The sequence below is a fragment of the Spermophilus citellus genome (genome assembly GCF_964194105.1).
Source record: "Spermophilus citellus genome assembly, chromosome: 7".
Taxonomy (NCBI): Eukaryota; Metazoa; Chordata; class Mammalia; order Rodentia; family Sciuridae; genus Spermophilus; species Spermophilus citellus.
In genome coordinates this window covers 22,444,739-22,472,297 of record NC_138188.1, presented here as the reverse complement: position 1 = coordinate 22,472,297, position 27,559 = coordinate 22,444,739, and positions in this window count along the sequence as shown.

The window sequence follows — 27,559 nt, the reverse complement described above, 5'->3', positions numbered from 1 at the left end:
AACTGTGTTTGATTTAGTGTTCCAACTACATGTATCCATATATGAGAAAACAGAGTGAAACCTAAAAATTAAAACTGTTACTGCCAACGAACGCTTTAATCTAGAAGAACGAAATTTGGTGAGCCAAGTGTGATTGGGGTACTGATCATTACCTGAAAGTGTCATCAAGATTGGATGAAAAAATGTGTGCTGAGATTTCAGGAAACTCGTAGTTTTTTGGAAGCTTGACAACCCCTTTCCATGAAAGTGATTTGCGCCAGTCTCTGCTTAGGGCTACATCAATAGGAAACAAACCATAGAGATAGAACTTGGAACAACTTGATTGTGACAAGTTTCAAAGAGCTAGCACAAACCATGTTTGATTTAGAATTCCAACTACTTGTATCCATATAGGAGAAAACAGAGTGAAACCTAAAAATTAAAACTGTTACTGCCAACGAACGGTTTAACCTAGAAGAACGAAATTTGGTGAGCCAAGTGGGATTGGGGTACTGATCATTACCTGAAAGTGTCATCAAGATTGGTTGAAAAAATGTGTGCTGAGATTTCATGAAACTCGTAGTTTTTTGGAAGCTTGGGAACCCCTTTCCATGAACGTGATTTGCGCCAGACTCTGCTTAGGGCTATAACAATAGGAAAAAAAAAAACATAGAGATAGAACTTGGAACTAATTGATTGTGTCAAGTTACAAAGAGCTAGCACAAACTGTGTTTGATTTAGAGTTCTAACTACATGTATCCATATAGGAGAAAACAGAGTGAAACCTAAAAATTAAAACTGTTACTGCCAACGAACGGTTTAACCTAGAAGAATGAAATTTGGTGAGCCAAGTGGGATTGGGGAACTGATCATTACCTGAAAGTGTCATCAAGATTGGATGAAAAAATGTGTGCTGAGATTTCAGGAAACTCGTAGTTTTTTGGAAGCTTGGCAACCCCTTTCTATGAAAGTGATTTGCGCCAGTCTCTGCTTAGGGCTACATCAATATGAAACAAAAAATAGAGATAGAACTTGGAACTACTTGGTTGTTTCAAGTTTCAAAGAGCTAGCACAAACCGTGTTTGATTTAGAGTTCCAACTACATGTATACATATAGGAGAAAACAGAGTGAAACCTAAAAATTAAAACTGTTACTGCCAACGAAGAGTTTTACCTAGAAGAACGAAATTTGGTGAGCCAAGTGGGATTGGGGTACTGATCATTACCTGAAAGTGTCATGAAGATTTGGTGAAAAAATGTGTGCTGAGATTTCAGGAAACTCGTAATTTTTTGGAAGCTTGGCAACCCCTTTCCATGAAAGTGATTTGTGCCAGTCTCTGCTTAGGGCTACATCAATAGGAAACAAACCATAGAGATAGAACTTGGAACTACTTGATTGTGCCAAGTTTCAAAGAGCTAGCACACACCGTGTTTGATTTAGGTTCCAACTACATGTATCCATATAGGAGAAAACAGAGTGAAACCTAAAAATTAAAACTGTTACTGAAAAACGAACGGTTTAACCTAGAAGAACGAAATTTGGTGAGCCAAGTGGGATTGGGGTACTGATCATTACTGGAATGTGTCATCAAGATTGGGTGAAAAAATGTGTGCTGAGATTTCAGGAAACTCGTAGTTTTTTGGAAGCTTGGCAACCACTTTCCATGAAAGTGATTTGCGCCAGTCTCTGCTTAGGGCTACATCAATAGAAAACAAACAATAGTGATAGAACTTGGAACTACTTTATTGTGTCAAGTTTCAAAGAGCTAGCACAAACCGTGTTTGATTTCGAGTTCCAACTACATGTATCCATATAGGAGAAAACAGAGTGAAACCTAAAAATTAAAACTATTACTGCCAACGAACGGTTTAACCTAGAAGAACGCAATTTTTTGAGCCAAGTGGGATTGGGTACTGACCATTACCTGAAAGTATTATCAAGATTGGGTGAAAAAATGTGTGCTGAGATTTCAGGAAACTCGTAGTTTTTTGGAAGCTTGGCAACCCCTTTCCATGAAAGTGATTTGTGCCAATCTCTGCTTAGGGCTACATCAATAGGAAACAAACCATAGAGATAGAACTTGGAACTACTTGGTTGTGTCAAGTTTCAAAGAGCTAGCACAAACCGTGTTTGATTTAGAGTTCCAAGTACATGTATCCATATAGGAGAAAACAGAGTGAAACCTAAAAATTTAAACTGTTACTGCCAATGAACAGTTTAACCTAGGAGAACGAAATTTGGTGAGCCAAGTGGGATTGGGGTACTGATCATTACCTGAAAGTGTCATCAAGATTGGTTGAAAAAATGTGTGCTGAGATTTCAGGAAACTCGTAGTTTTTGGAAGCTTGGGAACCCCTTTCCATGAACGTGATTTGCGCCAGTCTCTGCTTAGGGCTATATCAATAGGAAAAAAAAAACCTAGAGATAGAACTTGGAACTACTTGATTGTGTCAAGTTACAAAGTGCTAGCACAAACTGTGTTTGATTTAGAGTTCCAACTACATGTATCCATATAGGAGAAAACAGAGTGAAACCTAAAAATTAAAACTGTTACTGCCAACGAACGGTTTAACCTAGAAGAACAAAATTTGGTGAGCCAAGTGGGATTGGGGTCCTGATCATTACCTGAAAGTGTCATCAAGATTGGGTGAAAAAATGTGTGCTGAGATTTCAGGAAACTAGTAGTTTTTTGGAAGCTTGGCAACCCCTTTCCATGAAAGTGATTTGCGACAGTCTCTGCTTATGGCTACATCAATAGGAAACAAACCATAGAGATAGAACTTGGAACTACTTTATTGTGTCAAGTTTCAAAGAGCTAGCACAAACCGTGTTTGATTTAGAGTTCCAACTACATGTATCCATATAGGAGAAAACAGAGTGAAACCTAAAAATTAAAACTGTTACTGCCAAAGATCGGTTTAACCTAGAAGAAAGAAATTTGGTGAGAAAAGTGGGATTGGGGTACTGATCATTACCTGAAAGTGTCATCAAGATTGGGTGAAAAAATGTGTGCTGAGATTTCAGGAAACTCGTAGTTTTTTGAAAGCTTGGCAACCTCTTTCCATGAAAGTGATTTGCGCCAGTCTCTGCTTAGGGCTACATCAATAGGAAACAAACCATAGAGATAGAACTTGGAACTACTTGATTGTGACAAGTCTCAAAAAGCTAGCACAAACCGTGTTTGATTTAGAGTTCCAACTACATGTATCCATATAGGAGAAAACAGAGTGAAACCTAAAAATTAAAACTGTTACTGCCAACGAACGGTTTAACCTAAAAGAATGAAATTTGGTGAGCCAAGTGGGATTGGGGTACTGATCATTACCTGAAAGTGTCATCAAGATTGGTTGAAAAAATGTGGGCTGAGATTTCAGGAAACTCGTAGTTTTTTGGAAGCTCGGCAAACCCTTTCCATGAACGTGATTTGCGCCAGTCTCTGCTTAGGGCTATATCAATAGGAAAAAAAACATAGAGATAGAACTTGGAACTACTTGATTGTGTCAGTTTACAAAGGGCTAGCACAAACTGTGTTTGATTTAGAGTTCCAACTACATGTATCCATATAGGAGAAAACAGAGTGAAACCTAAAAATTAAAACTGTTACTGCCAACGAACGGTTTAACCTAGAAGAACGAAATTTGGTGAGCCAAGTGGGATTGGGGTACTGATCATTACCTGAAAGTGTCATGAAGATTGGGTGAAAAAATGTGTGCTGAGATTTGAGGAAAATCAGAGTTTTTTGGAAGCTTGGCAACCCCTTTCCATGAAAGTGATTTGCGCCTGCGTCTGCTTAGGTCTACATCAATAGGAAACCAACCATAGAGATAGAACTTGGAACTACTTTATTGTGCCAAGTTTCAAAGAGCTAGCACAAACCCTATTTGATTTAGACTTCCAATTCCATATATCCATAGAGGAGAAAACAGAGTGAAACCTAAAAATTAAAACTGTTACTGCCAACGAACGGTTTAACCTAGAACAACGAAATTTGGTGAGCCAAGTGGGATTGGGGTACTGATCATTACCTGAAAGTGTCATCAAGATTGGGTGAAAAAATGTGTGCTGAGATTTCAGGAAACTCATAGTTTTTTGGAAGCTTGGCAACCCCTTTCCATGAAAGAGATTTGCACCAGTATCTGCTTAGGGCTACATCAATTGGAAACAAACCATAGAGATAGAACTTGGAACTACTTGATTGTGTCAAGTTTCAAAGAGCTAGCACAAACCGTGTTTGATTTCGATTTCCAACTACATGTATCCATATAGGACTAAAAAGAGTGAACCTAAAAATTAAAACTGTTACTGACAATGAACGGTTTAACCTAGAAGAACGAATTTGGTGAGCCAAGTGGGATTGGGGTACTGATCATTACCTGAAAGCGTCTTCAAGATTGGGTGAAAAAATGTGTGCTGATATTTCAGGAAACTCGTAGTTTTTTGGAAGCTTGGCAACCCCTATTAATGAAAGTGCTTTGCATCTATCTCTGCTTAGGGCTACATCAATAGGAAACAAACCATAGAGATAGAACTTGGAACTACTTGATTGTGTCAAGTTTCTAAGAGCTAGCACAAACCGTGTTTGATTTAGAGTTCCAACTGCATGTATCCATATAGGAGAAAACAGAATGAAACCTAAAAATTAAAACTGTTACTGCCAACGAACGATTTAACCTAGGAGAACGAAATTTGGTGAGCCAAGTGGGATTGGGGTACTGATCGTTACCTGAAAGTGTCATCAAGATTGGGTGAAAAAATGTGTGCTGAGATTTCAGGAAACTCAGTTTTTTGGAAGCTTGGCAACCCCTTTCCATGAAAGTGATTTGCGCCAGTCTCTGCTTAGGGCTACATCAATAGGAAACAAACCATAGAGACAGAACTTGGAACTTCTTGATTGTGTCAAGGTTCAAAGAGCTAGCACAAACCGTGTTTGATTTAGAGTTCCAACTACATGTATCCATATAGGAGAAAACAGAGTGAAACCTAAAAATTAAAACTGTTACTGCCGACGAACGGTTTAACCTAGAAGAACGAAATTTGGTGAGCCAAGTGGGATTGGGGTACTGATCATTACCTGAAAGTGTCATCAAGATTGGGTGAAAAAATGTGTGCTGAGATTTCAGGAAACTCGTAGTTTTTTGGAAGCTAGGCAACCCCTTTCCATGAAAGTGATTTGCGCCTGTCTCTGCTTAGGGCTACATCAATAGGAAACAAACCATAGAGATAGAACTTGGAACTACTTGATTGTGTCAAGTTTCAAAGAGCTAGCACAAACCGTGTTTGATTTAGAGTTCCAAATACATGTATCCATATAGGAGAAAACAGAGTGAAACCTAAAAATTAAAACTCTTACTGCCAACGAACGGTTTAATCTAGAAGAACGAAATTTGGTGAGAAAAATGGGATTGGTGTACTGATCATTACCTGAAAGTGTCATCAAGATTGGGTGAAAAAATGTGTGCTGAGATTTCAGGAAACTCGTAGTTTTTTGGAAGCTTGCCAACCCCTTTCCATGAAAGTGATTTGCGCCAGTCTCTGCTTAGGGCTACATCAATAGGAAACAAACCATAGAGATAGAACTTGGAACTACTTGATTGTGTCCAGTTTCAAAGAGCTAGCACAAACCGTGTTTGATTTAGAGTTCCAACTACATGTATCCATATAGGAGAAAACAGAGTGAAACCTAAAAATTAAAACTGTTACTCCCAACGAACGGTTTAACCTAGAAGAACGACATTTGGTGAGCCAAGTGGGATTGGGTACTGATCATTACCTGAAAGTGTCATCAAGATTGGGTGAAAAAATGTGTGCTGAGATTTCAGGAAACTCGTAGTTTTTTGGAAGCTAGGCAACCCCTTTCCATGAAAGTGATTTGCGCCAGTCTCTGCTTAGGGCTACATCAATAGGAAACAAACCATAGAGATAGAACTTGGAACTACTTGATTGTGTCAAGTTTCAAAGAGCTAGCACAAACCGTGTTTGATTTAGAGTTCCAAATACATGTATCCATATAGGAGAAAACAGAGTGAAACCTAAAAATTAAAACTGTTACTGCCAACGAACGGTTTAATCTAGAAGAACGAAATTTGGTGAGAAAAATGGGATTGGTGTACTGATCATTACCTGAAAGTGTCATCAAGATTGGGTGAAAAAATGTGTGCTGAGATTTCAGGAAACTCGTAGTTTTTTGGAAGCTTGCCAACCCCTTTCCATGAAAGTGATTTGCGCCAGTCTCTGCTTAGGGCTACATCAATAGGAAACAAACCATAGAGATAGAACTTGGAACTACTTGATTGTGTCAAGTTTCAAAGAGCTAGCACAAACCGTGTTTGATTTAGAGTTCCAACTACATGTATGCATATAGGAGAAAACAGAGTGAAACCTAAAAATTAAAACTGTTACTGCCAATGAACGGTTCAACGTAGAAGAACGAAATTTGGTGAGCCAAGTGGGATTGGGGTACTGATCATTACCTGATAGTGTCATCAACATTGGGTGAAAAAATGTGTGCTGAGATTTCAGGAAACCCAGTTTTTTGGAAGCTTGGCAACCCCTTTCCATTAAAGTGATTTGCGCCAGTCTCTGCTTAGGGCTACATCAATAGGAAACAAACCATAGAGATAGAACTTGGAACTACTTGATTGTGTCAAGTTTCAAAGAGCTAGCACAAACCTTGTTTGATTTCGAGTTCCAACTACATGTATCCATATAGGACTAAAAAGAGTGAACCTAAAAATTAAAACTGTTACTGACAATGAACGGTTTAACCTAGAAGAACGAAATTTGGTGAGCCAAGTGGGATTGGGGTACTGATCATTACCTGAAAGAGTCTTCAAGATTGGGTGAAAAAATGTGTGCTGATATTTCAGGAAACTCGTAGTTTTTTGGAAGCTTGGCAACCCCTATTAATGAAAGTGCTTTGCATCTATCTCTGCTTAGGGCTACATCAATAGGAAACAAACCATAGAGATAGAACTTGGAACTACTTGATTGTGTCAAGTTTCTAAGAGCTAGCACAAACCGTGTTTGATTTAGAGTTCCAACTACATGTATCCATATAGGAGAAAACAGAATGAAACCTAAAAATTAAAACTGTTACTGCCAAGGAACGATTTAACCTAGGAGAACGAAATTTGGTGAGCCAAGTGGGATTGGGGTACTGATCGTTACCTGAAAGTGTCATCAAGATTGGGTGAAAAAATGTGTGCTGAGATTTCAGGAAACTCAGTTTTTTGGAAGCTTGGCAACCCCTTTCCATGAAAGTGATTTGCGCCAGTCTCTGCTTAGGGCTACATCAATAGGAAAGAAACCATAAAGATAGAACTTGGAACTACTTGATTGTGTCAAGTTTCAAAGAGCTAGCACAAACCTTGTTTGATTTCGAGTTCCAACTACATGTATCCATATAGGACTAAACAGAGTGAACCTAAAAATTAAAACTGTTACTGACAATGAACGGTTTAACCTAGAAGAACGAAATTTGGTGAGCCAAGTGGGATTGGGCTACTGATCATTACCTGAAAGAGTCTTCAAGATTGGGTGAAAAAAAGTGTGCTGATATTTCAGGAAACTCGTAGTTTTTTGGAAGCTTGGCAACCCCGATTAATGAAAGTGCTTTGCATCAGTCTCTGCTTAGGGCTACAACAATAGGAAACAAACCATAGTGGTAGAACTTGGAACTACTTGATTGTGTCAAGTTTCAAAGAGCTAGCGCAAACCGTGTTTGATTTAGAGTTCCAACTACATTTATCCATATAGGAGAAAACAGAGTGAAACCTAAAAATTAAAACTGTTACTGCCAACAAACGATTTAACCTAGAAGAACGAAATTTGGTGAGCCAAGTGGGATTCGGGTACTGATCATTACCTGAAAGTGTCATGAAGATTAGGTGAAAAAATGTGTGCTGAGATTTCAGGAGACTCGTAGTTTTTTGGAAGCTTGGCAACCCCTTTCCATGAAAGTGATTTGCGCCAGTCTCTGCTTAGGGCTACATCAATAGGAAACAAACCATAGAGATAGAACTTGGAACTACTTGATTGTGTCAAGTTTCAAAGAGCTAGCACAAACCGTGTTTGATTTAGAGTTCCAACTACATGTATGCATATAGGAGAAAACAGAGTGAAACCTAAAAATTAAAACTGTTACTGCCAATGAACGGTTTAACGTAGAAGAACGAAATTTGGTGAGCCAAGTGGGATTGGGGTACTGATCATTACCTGAAAGTGTCATCAAGATTGGGTGAAAAAATGTGTGCTGAGATTTCAGGAAACTCAGTTTTTTGGAAGCTTGGCAACCCCTTTCCATTAAAGTGATTTGCGCCAGTCTCTGCTTAGGGCTACATCAATAGGAAAGAAACCATAGAGATAGAACTTGGAACTACTTGATTGTGTCAAGTTTCAAAGAGCTAGCACAAACCTTGTTTGATTTCGAGTTCCAACTACATGTATCCATATAGGACTAAAAAGAGTGAACCTAAAAATTAAAACTGTTACTGCCAACGAACGGTTTAACCTAGAAGAACGAAATTTGGTGAGCCAAGTGGGATTGGGGTACTGATCATTACCTGAAAGAGTCTTCAAGATTGGGTGAAAAAATGTGTGCTCATATTTCAGGAAACTCGTAGTTTTTTGGAAGCTTGGCAACCCCTATTAATGAAAGTGCTTTGCACCCATCTCTGCTTAGGGCTACATCAATAGGAAACAAACCATAGAGATAGAACTTGGAACTACTTGATTGTGTCAAGTTTCTAAGAGCTAGCACAAACCGTGTTTGATATAGAGTTCCAACTACATGTATCCATATAGGAGAAAACAGAGTGAAACCTAAAAATTAAAACTGTTACTGCCAACGAACGATTTAACCTAGGAGAACGAAATTTGGTGAGCCAAGTGGGATTGGGGTACTGATCATTACCTGAAAGTGTCATCAAGATTGGGTGAAAAAATGTGTGCTGAGATTTCAGGAAACTCAGTTTTTTGGAAGCTTGGCAAACCCTTTCCATGAAAGTGATTTGCGCGAGTCTCTGCTTAGGGCTACATCAATAGGAAAGAAACCATAGAGATAGAACTTGGAACTACTTGATTGTGTCAAGTTTCAAAGAGCTCGCACAAACCTTGTTTGATTTCGAGTTCCAACTACATGTATCCATATAGGACTAAACAGAGTGAACCTAAAAATTAAAACTGTTACTGACAATGAACGGTTTAACCTAGAAGAACGAAATTTGGTGAGCCAAGTGGGATTGGGGTACTGATCATTACCTGAAAGAGTCTTCAAGATTGGGTGAAAAAATGTGTGCTGATATTTCAGGAAACTCGTAGTTTTTTGGAAGCTTGGCAACCCCTATTAATGAAAGTGCTTTGCATCAGTCTCTGCTTAGGGCTACAACAATAGGAAACAAACCATAGAGATAGAACTTGGAACTACTTGATTGTGTCAAGTTTCAAAGAGCTAGCGCAAACCGTGTTTGATTTAGAGTTCCAACTACATGTATCCATATAGGAGAAAACAGAGTGAAACCTAAAAATTAAAACTGTTACTGCCAACAAACGATTTAACTTAGAAGAACGAAATTTGGTGAGCCAAGTGGGATTCGGGTACTGATCATTACCTGAAAGTGTCATCAAGATTAGGTGAAAAAATGTGTGCTGAGATTTCAGGAGACTCGTAGTTTTTTGGAAGCTTGGCAACCCCTTTCCATGAAAGTGATTTGCGCCAGTCTCTGCTTAGGGCTACATCAATAGGAAACAAACCATAGAGATAGAACATGGAACTACTTGATTGTGTCAAGTTGCAAAGAGCTAGCACAAACCGTGTTTGATTTAGAGTTCCAACTACATGTATGCATATAGGAGAAAACAGAGTGAAACCTAAAAATTAAAACTGTTACTGCCAATGAACGGTTTAACGTAGAAGAACGAAATTTGGTGAGCCAAGTGGGATTGGGGTACTGATCATTACCTGAAAGTGTCATCAAGATTGGGTGAAAAAATGTGCGCTGAGATTTCAGGAAACTCAGTTTTTTGGAAGCTTGGCAACCCCTTTCCATGAAAGTGATTTGCGCCAGTCTCTGCTTAGGGCTACATCAATAGGAAAGAAACCATAGAGATAGAACTTGGAACTACTTGATTGTGTCAAGTTTCAAAGAGCTAGCACACACCGTGTTTGATTTAGAGTTCCAACTACATGTATGCATTTAGGAGAAAACAGAGTGAAATCTAAAAATTAAAACTGTTACTGCCAATGAACGGTTTAACGGAGAAGAACGAAATTTAATGAGCCAAGTGGGATTGGGGTACTGATCATTACCTGAAAGTGTCATCAAGTTTGGGTGAAAAAATGTGTGCTGAGATTTCAGGAAACTCGTAGTTTTTTGGAAGCTTGGCATCCCCTTTCCATGAATGAGATTTGCGCCAGTCTCTGCTTAGGGCTACATCAATAGGAAACAAACAATAGAGATAGAACTTGGAACTACTTGAATGTGTCCAGTTTCAAAGAGCTAGTACAAACCGTGTTTGATTTAGAGTTCCAACTACATGTATCCATATAGGAGAAAACAGAGGGAAACCTAAAACTAAAAATTGTTACTGCCAACGAACTGTTTAACCTAGAAGAATGAAATTTGGTGAGCCAAGTGGGATTGGGGTACTGATCATTACCTGAAAGTGTCATCAAGATTGGGTGAAAAAATGTGTGCTGAGATTTCACAAAACTCGTAGTCTTTTGGAAGTTTGGCAACCCCTTTCCTTAATAGTGATTTAGCCAGTCTCTTCTTAGGGCTACATCAATAGGAAGCAAACCATAGAGATAGAACTTGGAACTAGTTGATTGTGTCAAGTTTCAAAGAGCTAGCACAAACCGTGTTTGATTTAGAGTTCCAACTACAGGTATCCATACAGGAGAAAACACAGTGAAACCTAAAAATTAAAACTGTTAATGCCAACAAACGGTTTAACCTAGAAGAAGGAAATTTGGTGAGCCAAGTGGGATTGGGGTACTGATCATTACATGAAAGTTCATCAAAATTGGGTGAAAAAAAGTATGCTGAGATTTCAGGAAACTCGTAGTTTTTTGGAAGTTTGGCAACCCCTTTCCATAAAAGTGATTTAGCCAGTCTCTGCTTAGGACTACATCAATAGGAAACAAACCATAGAGATAGAACTCGGAACTACTTGATTGTGTCAAGTTTCAAAGAACTAGCACAATCCGTGTTTGATTTAGAGTTCCAACTCCATGTATCCATATAGGAGAAAACAGAGTGAAACCTAAAAATTAAAACTGTTACTGCCAACAAACGGTTTAACCTACAAGAACGAAATTTGGTGAGCCAAGTGGGATTGGGGTACTGATCATTACCTAAAAGTGTCATCAAGATTGGCCAAAAAAATGTGTGCTGAGATATCAGGAAACTCGTAGTTTTTGGAAGCTTGGCAACCCCTTTCCATGAATGAGATTTGCGCCAGTCTCTGCTTAGGGCTACATCAATAGGAAACAAACCATAGAGATAGAACTTGGAACTACTTGATTGTGACAAGTTTCAAAGAGCTAGCACAAACCATGTTTGATTTAGAATTCCAACTACTTGTATCCATATAGGAGAAAACAGAGTGAAACCTAAAAATTAAAACTGTTACTGCCAACGAACGGTTTAACCTAGAAGAATGAAATTTGGTGAGCCAAGTGGGATTGGGGTACTGATCATTACCTGAAAGTGTCATCAAGATTGGGTGAAAAAATGTGTGCTGAGATTTCAGGAAACTCGTAGTTTTTTGGAAGCTTGGCAACCCCTTTCCATGAAAGTGATTTGCGCCAGTCTCTGCTTAGGGCTACATCAATAGGAAACAAACCATAGAGATAGAACTTGGTACTACTTGATTGTGCCAAGTTTCAAAGAGCTAGCACAAACCGTGTTTGATTTAGAGTTCCAACTACATGTATCCATATAGGAAAAAACAGAGTGAAACCTAAAAATTAAAACTGTTACTGCAAACGAACGGGTTAACCTAGAAGAACGAAATTTGGTGAGCCAAGTGGGATTGGGGTACTGATCATTACCGGAAAGTGTCATCAAGATTGGGAGAAAAAATGTGTGCTGAGATTTCAAGAAACTCGTAGTTTTTTGGAAGCTTGGCAACCTCTTTCCATTAACGTGATTTGCGCCAGTCTCTGCTTAGGGCTATATCAATAGGAAAAAAAAACATAGAGAGAGAACTTGGAACTACTTGATTGTGTCAATTTACAAAGAGCTAGCACAAACTGTGTTTGATTTAGAGTTCCAACTACATGTATCCATATAGGAGAAAACAGAGTGAAACCTAAAAATTAAAACTGTTACTGCCAACGAACAGTTTAACCTACAAGAACGAAATTTGGTGAGCCAAGTGGGATTGGGGTACTGATCATTACCTGAAAGTGTCATAAAGATTGGGTGAAAAAATGTGTGCTGAGATTTCAAGAAACTTGTAGTTTTTTGGAAGCTTGGCAACCCCTTTCCATGAAAGTGATGTGCGCCAGTCTCTGCTAGGGCTACATCAATAGGAAACTAACCATAGGGATAGAACTTGGAACTACTTGATTGTGCCAAGTTTCAAAGAGCTAGCACAAACCGTGTTTGATTTAGAGTTCCAAATACATGTATCCATATAGGAGAAAACAGAGTGAAACCTAAAAATTAAAACTGTTACTGCAAACGAACGGTTTAACCTAGAAGAACGAAATTTGGTGAGCCAAGTGGGATTGGGGTACTTATCATTACCTGAAAGTGTCATCAAGATTGGATGAAAAAATGTGTGCTGAGATTTCAGGAAACTCGTAGTTTTTTGGAAGCAGGCAACCCCTTTCAATGAATGTGATTTGCGCCAGTCTCTGCTTAGGGCTACATCAATAGGAAACAAACCATAGAGATAGAACTGGAAACTACTTGATTGTGTCACGTTGCAAAGATATAGCACAAACCGTGTTTGATTTAGAGTCCCAACTACGTGTATCCATATATGAGAAAATAGAGTGAAACCTAAAATTTAAAACTGTTACTGCCAACGAACGGTTTAACCTAGAAGAACGAAATTTGGTGAGCCAAGTGGGATTGGGGTACTTATCATTACTGGAAAGTTTCATCAAGATTGGGTGAAAAAATGTGTGCTGACATTTCAGGAAACTCGTAGTTTTTTGGAAGCTTGGCAACCCCTTTCCATGAATGTGATTTGCGCCAGTCTCTGCTTAGGGCTACATCAATAGGAAACAAACCATAGAGATAGAACTTGGAACTACTTGATTGTGTCAAGTTTCAAAGAGCTAGCACAAACCGTGTTTGATTTAGATTTCCAACTACGTGTATCCATATAGGAGAAAACAGAGTGAAACCTAAAAATTAAAACTGTTACTGACAATGAACGGTTTAACCTAGAAGAACGAAATTTGGTGAGCCAAGTGGGATTGGCGTACTGATCATTACCTGAAAGTGTCATCAAGATTGGGTGAAAAAATGTGTGCTGAGATTTCAGGAAACTCGTAGTTTTTTGGAAGCTTGGCAACCACTTTCCATGAAAGTGATTTGCGCCAGTCTCTGCTTAGGGCTACAACAATAGGAAACAAACCATAGAGATAGAACTTGGAACTACTTTATTGTGTCAAGTTTCAAAGACCTAGCACAAACCGTGTTTGATTTAGAGTTCCAACTACATGTATCCATATAGGAGAAAACAGAGTAAAACCTAAAAATTAAAACTGTTACTGCCAACGAACAGTTTAACCTAGAAGAACGAAATTTGGTGAGCCAAGTGGGATTGGGGTACTGATCATTACCTGAAAGTGTCATCAAGATTGGGTGAAAAAATGTGTGCTGAGATTTCAGGAAACTCGTAGTTTTTTGGAAGCTTGGCAACCTCTTTCCATGAAAATGATTTGCGCCAGTCTCTGCTTAGGGCTACATCAATACGAAACAAACCATAGAGATAGAACTTGGAACTACTTGATTGTGTCCAGTTTCAAAGAGCTAGCACAAACCGTGTTTGATTTAGAGTTCCAAATACATGTATCCATATAGGAGAAAACAGAGTGAAACCTAAAAATTAAAACTGTTACTCCAACGAACGGTTTAACTTAGAAGAACGAAATTTGGTGAGCCAAGTGGGATTGGGGTACTGATCATTACATGAAAGTGTCATCAAGATTGGGTGAAAACATGTGTGCTGAGATTTCAGGAAACTCGTAGTTTTTTGGAAGCTTGGCAACCCCTTTCCATGAACGTGATTTGCGCCAGTCTCTGCTTACGGTATATCAATAGGAAAAAAAAAAAAAACATAGAGATAGAACTCGGAACTACTTTATTGTGTCAATTTACAAAGACCTAGCACAAACTGTGTTTGATTTAGAGTTCCAACTACATGTATCTATATAGGAGAAAACAGAGTGAAAGCTAAAATTTAAAACTGTTATTGCCAACGTACAGTTTAACCTAGAAAAACGAAATTTGGTGAGCCAAGTGGGATTGGGGTACTGATCATTACCTGAAAGGGTCATCAAGATTGGGTGAAAAAATGTGTGCTGAGATGTCAGGACACTCGTAGTTTTTTGGAAGCTTGGCAACCCCTTTCCATGAAAGTGATGTGCGCCAGTCTCTGCATAGGGCTACATCAATAGGAAACAAACCATAGAGATAGAACTTGGAACTACTTGATTGTGTCCAGTTTCAAAGAGCTAGCACAAACCGTGTTTGATTTAGAGTTCCAACTACATGTATCCATATAGGAGAAAACAGATTGAAACCTAAAAATTAAAACTGTTACTGCAAACGAACGGTTTAACCTTGAAGAACGAAATTTGGTGAGAAAAGTGGGATTGGGGTACTGATCATTACCGGAAAGTGTCATCAAGATTGGGTGAAAACATGTGTGCTGAGATTTCAGGAAACTCGTAGTTTTTTGGAAGCAGGCAACCCCTTTCAATGAATGTGATTTGCGCCAGTCTCTGCTTCGGGCTACATCAATAGGAAACAAACCATAGAGATAGAACTTGGAACTACTTGATTGTGTCAAGTTTCAAAGAGCTAGCACACACCGTGTTTGATTTAGTGTTCCAACTACATGTATCCATATAGGAGAAAACAGAGTGAAACCCAAAAATTCAAACTGTTACTGCCAAAGAACGGTTTAATCTAGAAGAATGAAATTTGGTGAGCCAAGTGTGATTCGTATACTGATCATTACCTGAAAGGGTCATCAAGATTGGGTGAAAATATGTGTGCTGAGATTTCAGGAAACTCGTAGTTTTTTGGAAGCTTGGCAACCCCTTTCCATGAAAGTGATTTACGCCAGTCTCTGCATAGGGCTACATCAATAGGAAACAAACCATAGAGATAGAACTTGGAACTACTTTATTGTGTCAAGTTTCAAAGAGCTAGCACAAACCGTGTTTGATTTAGAGTTCCAACTACATGTATCCATATAGGAGAAAACAGAGTGAAACCTAAAAATTAAAACTGTTACTGCCAAAGATCGGTTTAACCTAGAAGAACGAAATTTGGTGAGAAACGTGGGATTGGGGTACTGATCATTACCTGAAAGTGTCATCAAGATTGGGTGAAAAAATGTGTGCTGAGATTTCAGGAAACTCGTAGTTTTTTGGAAGCTTGGCAACCTCTTTCCATGAAAGTGATTTGCGCCAGTCTCTGCTTAGGGCTACATCAATAGGAAACAAACCATAGAGATAGAACTTGGAACTACTTGATTGTGACAAGTCTCAAAAAGCTAGCACAAACCGTGTTTGATTTAGAGTTCCAACTACATGTATCCATATAGGAGAAAACAGAGTGAAACCTAAAAATTAAAACTGTTACTGCCAACGAACGGTTTAACCTAAAAGAATGAAATTTGGTGAGCCAAGTGGGATTGGGGTACTGATCATTACCTGAAAGTGTCATCAAGATTGGGTGAAAAAATGTGGGCTGAGATTTCAGGAAACTCGTAGTGTTTTGGAAGCTTGGCAACCCATTTCCATGAACGTGATTTGCGCCAGTCTCTGCTTAGGGCTATATCAATAGGAAAAAAAAAACATAGAGATAGAACTTGGAACTACTTGATTGTGTCAATTTACAAAGAGCTAGCACAAACTGTGTTAGATTTAGAGTTCCAACTACATGTATCCATATAGGAGAAAACAGAGTGAAACCTAAAAATTAAAACTGTTACTGCCAACGAACGGTTTAACCTAGAAGAACGAAATTTGGTGAGCCAAGTGGGATTGGGGTACTGATCATTACCAGAAAGTGTCATCAAGATTGGGTGAAAAAATGTGTGCTGAGATTTCAGGAAACTCGTAGTTTTTTGGAAGCAGGCAACCCCTTTCAATGAATGTGATTTGTGCCAGTCTCTGCTTAGGGCTATATCAATAGGAAAAAAAAAACCTAGAGATAGAACTTGGAACTACTTGATTGTGTCAAGTTACAAAGTGCTAGCACAAACTGTGTTTGATTTAGAGTTCCAACTACATGTATCCATATAGGAGAAAACAGAGTGAAACCTAAAAATTAAAACTGTTACTGCCAACGAACGGTTTAACCTAGAAGAACGAAATTTGGTGAGCCAAGTGGGATTGGGGTCCTGATCATTACCTGAAAGTGTCATCAAATTGGGTGAAAAAATGTGTGCTGAGATTTCAGGAAACTAGTAGTTTTTTGGAAGCTTGGCAACCCCTTTCCATGAAAGTGATTTGTGACAGTCTCTGCTTATGGCTACATCAATAGGAAACAAACCATAGAGATAGAACTTGGAACTACTTTATTGTGTCAAGTTTCAAAGAGCTAGCACAAACCGTGTTTGATTTAGAGCTCCAACTACATGTATCCATATAGGAGAAAACAGAGTGAAACCTAAAAATTAAAACTGTTACTGCCAAAGATCGGTTTAACCTAGAAGAAAGAAATTTGGTGAGAAAAGTGGGATTGGGGTACTGATCATTACCTGAAAGTGTCATCAAGATTGGGTGAAAAAATGTGGGCTGAGATTTCAGGAAACTCGTAGTTTTTTGGAAGCTCGGCAACCCCTTTCCATGAACGTGAATTGCGCCAGTCTCTGCTTAGGGCTATATCAATAGGAAAAAAAAACATAGAGATAGAACTTGGAACTACTTGATTGTGTCAATTTACAAAGAGCTACCACAAACTGTGTTTGATTTAGAGTTCCAACTACATGTATCCATATAGGAGAAAACAGAGTGAAACCTAAAAATTAAAACTGTTACTGCCAACGAACGGTTTAACCTAGAAGAACGAAATTTGGTGAGCCAAGTGGGATTGGGGTACTGATCATTACCTGAATGTGTCATAAAGATTGGGTGAAAAAATGTGTGCTGAGATTTCAGGAAACTCGTAGTTTTTTGGAAGCTTGGCAACCTCTTTCCATGAAAGTGATGTGCGCCAGTCTCTGCTTAGGGCTACATCAATAGGAAACAAACCATAGAGATAGAACTTGGAACTACTTGATTGTGTCAAGTTTCAAAGAGCTAGCACAAACCGTGTTTGATTTAGTGTTCCAACTACATGTATCCATATAGGAGAAAACAGAGTGAAACCTAAAAATTAAAACTGTTACTGCCAACGAACGGTTTAACCTAGAAGAACGAAATTTGGTGAGCCAAGTGGGATTGGGTACTGACCATTACCTGAAAGTATTATCAAGATTGGGTGAAAAAATATGTGCTGAGATTTCAGGAAACTCGTAGTTTTTTGGAAGCTTGGCAACCCCTTTCCATGAAAGTGATTTGCGCCAATCTCTGCTTAGGGCTACATCAATAGGAAACAAACCATAGAGGTAGAACTTGGAACTACTTGGTTGTGTCAAGTTTCAAAGAGCTAGCACAAACTGTGTTTGATTTAGTGTTCCAACTACATGTATCCATATAGGAGAAAACAGAGTGAAACCTAAAAATTAAAACTGTTACTGCCAACGAACGCTTTAATCTAGAAGAACGAAATTTGGTGAGCCAAGTGTGATTGGGGTACTGATCATTACCTGAAAGTGTCATCAAGATTGGATGAAAAAATGTGTGCTGAGATTTCAGGAAACTCGTAGTTTTTTGGAAGCTTGACAACCCCTTTCCATGAAAGTGATTTGCGCCAGTCTCTGCTTAGGGCTACATCAATAGGAAACAAACCATAGAGATAGAACTTGGAACAACTTGATTGTGACAAGTTTCAAAGAGCTAGCACAAACCATGTTTGATTTAGAATTCCAACTACTTGTATCCATATAGGAGAAAACAGAGTGAAACCTAAAAATTAAAACTGTTACTGCCAACGAACGGTTTAACCTAGAAGAACGAAATTTGGTGAGCCAAGTGGGATTGGGGTACTGATCATTACCTGAAAGTGTCATCAAGATTGGGTGAAAAAATGTGTGCTGAGATTTCATGAAACTCGTAGTTTTTTGGAAGCTTGGGAACCCCTTTCCATGAACGTGATTTGCGCCAGACTCTGCTTAGGGCTATAACAATAGGAAAAAAAAAACATAGAGATAGAACTTGGAACTAATTGATTGTGTCAAGTTACAAAGAGCTAGCACAAACTGTGTTTGATTTAGAGTTCTAACTGCATGTATCCATATAGGAGAAAACAGAGTGAAACCTAAAAATTAAAACTGTTACTGCCAACGAACGGTTTAACCTAGAAGAATGAAATTTGGTGAGCCAAGTGGGATTGGGGAACTGATCATTACCTGAAAGTGTCATCAAGATTGGATGAAAAAATGTGTGCTGAGATTTCAGGAAACTCGTAGTTTTTTGGAAGCTTGGCAACCCCTTTCTATGAAAGTGATTTGCGCCAGTCTCTGCTTAGGGCTACATCAATATGAAACAAAAAATAGAGATAGAACTTGGAACTACTTGGTTGTTTCAAGTTTCAAAGAGCTAGCACAAACCGTGTTTGATTTAGAGTTCCAACTACATGTATCCATATAGGAGAAAACAGAGTGAAACCTAAAAATTAAAACTGTTACTGCCAACGAAGAGTTTTACCTAGAAGAACGAAATTTGGTGAGCCAAGTGGGATTGGGGTACTGATCATTACCTGAAAGTGTCATGAAGATTGGGTGAAAAAATGTGTGCTGAGATTTCAGGAAACTCGTAATTTTTTGGAAGCTTGGCAACCCCTTTCCATGAAAGTGATTTGTGCCAGTCTCTGCTTAGGGCTACATCAATAGGAAACAAACCATAGAGATAGAACTTGGAACTACTTGATTGTGCCAAGTTTCAAAGAGCTAGCACACACCGTGTTTGATTTAGGTTCCAACTACATGTATCCATATAGGAGAAAACAGAGTGAAACCTAAAAATTAAAACTGTTACTGAAAAACGAACGGTTTAACCTAGAAGAACGAAATTTGGTGAGCCAAGTGGGATTGGGGTACTGATCATTACTGGAATGTGTCATCAAGATTGGGTGAAAAAATGTGTGCTGAGATTTCAGGAAACTCGTAGTTTTTTGGAAGCTTGGCAACCCCTTTCCATGAAAGTGATTTGCGCCAGTCTCTGCTTAGGGCTACATCAATAGAAAACAAACAATAGTGATAGAACTTGGAACTACTTTATTGCGTCAAGTTTCAAAGAGCTAGCACAAACCGTGTTTGATATCGAGTTTCAACTACATGTATCCATATAGGAGAAAACAGAGTGAAACCTAAAAATTAAAACTATTACTGCCAACGAACGGTTTAACCTAGAAGAACGAAATTTTTTGAGCCAAGTGGGATTGGGTACTGACCGTTACCTGAAAGTATTATCAAGATTGGGTGAAAAAATGTGTGCTGAGATTTCAGGAAACTCGTAGTTTTTTGGAAGCTTGGCAACCCCTTTCCATGAAAGTGATTTGCGCCAATCTCTGCTTAGGGCTACATCAATAGGAAACAAACCATAGAGATAGAACTTGGAACTACTTGGTTGTGTCAAGTTTCAAAGAGCTAGCACAAACCGTGTTTGATTTAGAGTTCCAAGTACATGTATCCATATAGGAGAAAACAGAGTGAAACCTAAAAATTTAAACTGTTACTGCCAATGAACAGTTTAACCTAGGAGAACGAAATTTGGTGAGCCAAGTGGGATTGGGGTACTGATCATTACCTGAAAGTGTCATCAAGATTGGTTGAAAAAATGTGTGCTGAGATTTCAGGAAACTCGTAGTTTTTGGAAGCTTGGGAACCCCTTTCCATGAACGTGATTTGCGCCAGTCTCTGCTTAGGGCTATATCAATAGGAAAAAAAAAACCTAGAGATAGAACTTGGAACTACTTGATTGTGTCAAGTTACAAAGTGCTAGCACAAACTGTGTTTGATTTAGAGTTCCAACTACATGTATCCATATAGGAGAAAACAGAGTGAAACCTAAAAATTAAAACTGTTACTGCCAACGAACGGTTTAACCTAGAAGAACGAAATTTGGTGAGCCAAGTGGGATTGGGGTCCTGATCATTACCTGAAAGTGTCATCAAGATTGGGTGAAAAAATGTGTGCTGAGATTTCAGGAAACTAGTAGTTTTTTGGAAGCTTGGCAACCCCTTTCCATGAAAGTGATTTGCGACAGTCTCTGCTTATGGCTACATCAATAGGAAACAAACCATAGAGATAGAACTTGGAACTACTTTATTGTGTAAAGTTTCAAAGAGCTAGCCCAAACCGTGTTTGATTTAGAGTTCCAACTACATGTATCCATATAGGAGAAAACAGAGTGAAACCTAAAAATTAAAACTGTTACTGCCAAAGATCGGTTTAACCTAGAAGAAAGAAATTTGGTGAGAAAAGTGGGATTGGGGTACTGATCATTACCTGAAAGTGTCATCAAGATTGGGTGAAAAAATGTGTGCTGAGATTTCAGGAAACTCGTAGTTTTTTGAAAGCTTGGCAACCTCTTTCCATGAAAGTGATTTGCGCCAGTCTCTGCTTAGGGCTACATCAATAGGAAACAAACCATAGAGATAGAACTTGGAACTACTTGATTGTGACAAGTCTCAAAAAGCTAGCACAAACCGTGTTTGATTTAGAGTTCCAACTACATGTATCCATATAGGAGAAAACAGAGTGAAACCTAAAAATTAAAACTGTTACTGCCAACGAACGGTTTAACCTAAAAGAATGAAATTTGGTGAGCCAAGTGGGATTGGGGTACTGATCATTACCTGAAAGTGTCATCAAGATTGCTTGAAAAAATGTGGGCTGAGATTTCAGGAAACTCGTAGTTTTTTGGAAGCTCGGCAACCCCTTTCCATGAACGTGATTTGCGCCAGTCTCTGCTTAGGGCTATATCAATAGGAAAAAAAAACATAGAGATAGAACTTGGAACTACTTGATTGTGTCAGTTTACAAAGAGCTAGCACAAACTGTGTTTGATTTAGAGTTCCAACTACATGTATCCATATAGGAGAAAACAGAGTGAAACCTAAAAATTAAAACTGTTACTGCCAACGAACGGTTTAACCTAGAAGAACGAAATTTGGTGAGCCAAGTGGGATTGGGGTACTGATCATTACCTGAATGTGTCATAAAGATTGGGTGAAAAAATGTGTGCTGAGATTTCAGGAAACTCGTAGTTTTTTGGAAGCTTGGCAACCTCTTTCCATGAAAGTGATGTGCGCCAGTCTCTGCTTAGGGCTACATCAATAGGAAACAAACCATAGAGATAGAACTTGGAACTACTTGATTGTGTCAAGTTTCAAAGAGCTAGCACAAACCGTGTTTGATTTAGTGTTCCAACTACATGTATCCATATAGGAGAAAACAGAGTGAAACCTAAAAATTAAAACTGTTACTGCCAACGAACGGTTTAATCTAGAAGAACGAAATTTGGTGAGCCAAGTGTGATTGGGGTCCTGATCATTACCTGAAAGTGTCATCAAGATTGGGTGAAAAAATGTGTGCTGAGATTTCAGGAAACTCGTAGTTTTTTGGAAGCTTGGCAACCCCTTTCCATGAAAGTGATTTGCGCCAGTCTCTGCTTAGGGCTACATCAATAGGAAACAAACAATAGAGATAGAACTTGGAACTACTTGATTGTGTCAAGTTTCAAAGAGCTAGCACAAACCGTGTTTGATTTAGTGTTCCAACTACATGTATCCATATAGAAGAAAACAGAGTGAAACCTAAAAATTAAAAATGTTACAGCCAACGAACGGTTTAAACTAGAAGAACGAAATTTGGTGAGCCAAGTGTGATTGGGGTACTGATCATTACCTGAAAGTGTCATCAAGATTGGGTGAAAAAATGTGTGCTGAGATTTTAGGAAACTCGTAGTTTTTTGGAAGCTTGGCAACCCCTTTCCATGAAAGTGATTTGCGCCAATCTCTGCTTAGGGCTACATCAATAGGAAACAAACCATAGAGATAGAACTTGGAACTGCTTGATTGTGTCAAGTTGCAAAGATATAGCACAAACCGTGTTTGATTTAGAGTTCCAACTACATGTATCCATATATGAGAAAATAGAGTGAAACCTAAAATTTAAAACTGTTACTGCCAATGAACGGTTTAACCTAGAAGAACGAAATTTGGTGAGCCAAGTGGGATTGGGGTACTGATCATTACCTGAAAGTTTCATCAAGATTGGGTGAAAAAATGTGTGCTGACATTTCAGGAAACTCGTAGTTTTTTGGAAGCTTGGCAACCCCTTTCCATGAACGTGATTTGCGCCAGTCTCTGCTTAGGGCTATATCAATAGGAAAAAAAAAAACAGAGGGATAGAACTTGGCACTACTTGATTGTGTCAATTTACAAAGAGCTAGCACAAACTGTGTTTGATTTAGAGTTCCAACTACATGTATCCATATAGGAGAAAACAGAGTGAAACCTAAAAATTAAAACTGTTACTGCCAACGAACGGTTTAACCTAGAAGAATGAAATTAGGTGAGCCAAGTGGGATTGGGGTACTGATCATTACCTGAAAGTGTCATCAAGATTGGGTGAAAAAATGTGTGCTGAGATTTCAGGAAACTCGTAGTTTTTTGGAAGCTTGGCAAACACTTTCCATGAAAGTGATTTGCGCCAGTCTCTACTTAGAGCTACATCAATACGAAAAAAAACCACAGAGATAGAACTTGGAACTACTTGATTGTGCCAAGTTTCAAAGAGCTAGCACAAACCGTGTTTGATTTAGAGTTCCAACTACATGTATCCATATAGGAGAAAACAGAGTGAAACCTAAAAATTAAAACTGTTACTGCCAACGAACGGTTTAACCTAGAAGAATGAAATTTGGTGAGCCAAGTGGGATTGGGGTACTGATCATTACCTGAAAGTGTCATGAAGATTGGGTGAAAAAATGTGTTCTGAGATTTCAGGAAACTCGTAGTTTTTTGGAAGCTTGGCAACCCCTTTCCATGAAAGTGATTTGCGCCAGTCTCTACTTAGAGCTACATCAATACGAAACAAACCATAGAGATAGAAGTTGGAACTACTTGATTGTGCCAAGTTTCAAAGAGCTAGCACAAACCGTGTTTGATTTAGAGTTCCAACAACATGTATCCATATAGGAGAAAACAGAGTGAAACCTAAAAACTAAAACTGTTACTGCAAACGAACGGTTTAACCTAGAAGAACGAAATTTGGTGAGCCAAGTGGGATTGGGGTACTGATCATTACCGGAAAGTGTCATCAAGATTGGGTGAAAAAATGTGTGCTGAGATTTCAGGAAACTCGTAGTTTTTTGGAAGCAGGCAACCCCTTTCAATGAATGTGATTTGCGCCAGTCTCTGCTTAGGGCTACATCAATAGGAAACAAACCATAGAGATAGAACTTGGAACTATTGATTGTGTCAAGTTTCAAAGAGCTAGCACAAACCGTGTTTGATTTAGTGTTCCAACTACATGTATCCATATAGGAGAAAACAGAGTGAAACCTAAAAATTAAAAATGTTACAGCCAATGAACGGTTTAACCTAGAAGAACGAAATTTGGTGAGCCAAGTGTGATTGGGGTACTGATCATTACCTGAAAGTGTCATCAAGATTGGGTGAAAAAATGTGTGCTGAGATTTCAGGAAACTCGTAGTTTTTTGGAAGCTTGGCAACCCCTTTCCATGAAAGTGATTTGCGCCAATCTCTGCTTAGGGCTACATCAATAGGAAACAAACCATAGAGATAGAACTTGGAACTACTTGGTTGTGTCAAGTTTCAAAGAGCTAGCACAAACCGTGTTGAATTTAGAGTTCCAACTACATGTATATATATAGGAGAAAACAGAGTGAAACCTAAAAATTAAAACTGTTACTGCCAATGAACGGTTTATCCTAGAAGAACGAAATTTGGTGAGCCAAGTGGAATGGGTTACTGATCATTATCTGAAAGTGTCATCAAATGGGGTGAAAAAATGTATGCTGAGTTTTCAGGAAACACGTAGTTTTTTGGAAGCTTGGCAACCCCTTTCCATGAAAGTGATTTGCGCCAGTCTCTGCTTAGGGCTACATCAATAGGAAACAAACCATAGAGATAGAACTTGGAACTACTTGATTGTGTCAAGTTGCAAAGATATAGCACAAACCGTGTTTGATTTAGAGTTCCAACTACATGTATCCATATATGAGAAAATAGAGTGAAACCTAAAATTTAAAACTGTTACTGCCAATGAACGGTTTAACCTAGAAGAACGAAATTTGGTGAGCCAAGTGGGATTGGGGTACTGATCATTACCTGAAAGTGTCATCAAGATTGGGTGAAAAAATGTGTGCTGACATTTCAGGAAACTCGTAGGTTTTTGGAAGCTTGGCAACCCCTTTCCATGAAAGTGATTTGCGACAGTCTCTGCTTATGGCTACATCAATAGGAAACAAACCATAGAGATAGAACTTGGAACTACTTGACTGTGTCAAGTTTCAAAGAGCTAGCACAAACCGTGTTTGATTTAGAGTTCCAACTACATGTACCCATATAGGAGAAAACAGAGTGAAACCTAAAAATTAAAACTGTTACTGCCAACGAACGGTTTTACCAAGAAGAACGAAATTTGGTGAGCCAAGTGGGATTGGGGTTCTGATCATTACCTTAAAGTGTCATCAAGATTGGGTGAAAAAATGTGTGCTGAGATTTCAGGAAACTCGTAGTTTTTTGGAAGCTTGGCAACCCCTTTCCATGAAAGTGATTTGCGCCACTCTCTACTTAGAGCTACATCAATACGAAACAAACCATAGAGATAGAACTTGGAACTACTTGATTGTGCCAAGTTTCAAAGAGCTAGCACAAACCGTGTTTGATTTAGAGTTCCAACTACATGTATCCATATAGGAGAAAACAGAGTGAAACCTAAAAATTAAAACTGTTACTGCCAACGAACGGTTTAACCTAAAAGAATGAAATTTGGTGAGCCAAGTGGGATTGGGGTACTGATCATTACCTGAAAGTGTCATGAAGATTGGGTGAAAAAATGTGTTCTGAGATTTCAGGAAACTCGTAGTTTTTTGGAAGCTTGGCAACCCCTTTCCATGAAAGTGATTTGCGCCAGTCTCTACTTAGAGCTACATCAATACGAAACAAACCATAGAGATAGAAGTTGGAACTACTTGATTGTGCCAAGTTTCAAAGAGCTAGCACAAACCGTGTTTGATTTAGAGTTCCAACAACATGTATCCATATAGGAGAAAACAGAGTGAAACCTAAAAACTAAAACTGTTACTGCAAACGAACGGTTTAACCTAGAAGAACGAAATTTGGTGAGCCAAGTGGGATTGGGGTACTGATCATTACCGGAAAGTGTCATCAAGATTGGGTGAAAAAATGTGTGCTGAGATTTCAGGAAACTCGTAGTTTTTTGGAAGCAGGCAACCCCTTTCAATGAATGTGATTTGCGCCAGTCTCTGCTTAGGGCTACATCAATAGGAAACAAACCATAGAGATAGAACTTGGAACTATTGATTGTGTCAAGTTTCAAAGAGCTAGCACAAACCGTGTTTGATTTAGTGTTCCAACTACATGTATCCATATAGGAGAAAACAGAGTGAAACCTAAAAATTAAAAATGTTACAGCCAATGAACGGTTTAACCTAGAAGAACGAAATTTGGTGAGCCAAGTGTGATTGGGGTACTGATCATTACCTGAAAGTGTCATCAAGATTGGGTGAAAAAATGTGTGCTGAGATTCAGGAAACTCGTAGTTTTTTGGAAGCTTGGCAACCCCTTTCCATGAAAGTGATTTGCGCCAATCTCTGCTTAGGGCTACATCAATAGGAAACAAACCATAGAGATAGAACTTGGAACTACTTGGTTGTGTCAAGTTTCAAAGAGCTAGCACAAACCGTGTTGAATTTAGAGTTCCAACTACATGTATCCATATAGGAGAAAACAGAGTGAAACCTAAAAATTAAAACTGTTACTGCCAATGAACGGTTTATCCTAGAAGAACGAAATTTGGTGAGCCAAGTGGAATGGGTTACTGTTCATTATCTGAAAGTGTCATCAAATGGGGTGAAAAAATGTATGCTGAGTTTTCAGGAAACACGTAGTTTTTTGGAAGCTTGGCAACCCCTTTCCATGAAAGTGATTTGCGCCAGTCTCTGCTTAGGGCTACATCAATAGGAAACAAACCATAGAGATAGAACTTGGAACTACTTGATTGTGTCAAGTTGCAAAGATATAGCACAAACCGTGTTTGATTTAGAGTTCCAACTACATGTACCCATATAGGAGAAAACAGAGTGAAACCTAAAAATTAAAACTGTTACTGCCAACGAACGGTTTTACCAAGAAGAACGAAATTTGGTGAGCCAAGTGGGATTGGGGTTCTGATCATTACCTTAAAGTGTCATCAAGATTGGGTGAAAAAATGTGTGCTGAGATTTCAGGAAACTCGTAGTTTTTTGGAAGCTTGGCAACCCCTTTCCATGAACGTGATTTGCGCCAGTCTCTGCTTAGGGCTACATCAATAGGAAACAAACCATAGAGATAGAACATGGAACTACTTGATTGTGTCAAGTTTCAAAGAGCTAGCACAAACCGTGTTTGATTTAGAGTTCCAACTACATGTATCCATATAGGAGAAAACAGAGTGAAACCTAAAAATTAAAACTGTTACTGCCAACGAACGCTTTAACCTAGAAGAACGAAATTTGGTGAGCCAAGTGGGATTGGGATTCTGATCATTACCTGAAAGTGTCATCAAGATTGGGTGAAAAAATGTGTGCTGAGATTTCAGGAAACTCGTAGTTTTTTGGAAGCTTGGCAAACCCTTTCCATGAAAGTGATTTGCACCAGTCTCTGCTTAGGGCTACATCAATAGGAAACACACCATAGAGATAGAACTTGGAACTACTTTATTGTGCCAAGTTTCAAAGAGCTACCACAAACCGTGTTTGATTTAGAGTTCCAACTACATGTATCCATATAGGAGAAAACAGAGTGAAATCTAAAAATTAAAACTGTTACTGCCAATGAACGGTTTAACCTAGAAGAACGAAATTTGGTGAGCCAAGTGGGATTGGGGTACTTATCATTACCTGAAAGTGTCATCAAGATTGGGTGAAAAAATGTGTGCTGAGATTTCAGGAAACTCGTAGTTTTTTGGAAGCTTGGCAACCCCTTTCCATGAACGTGATTTGCGCCAGTCTCTGCTTAGGGCTAT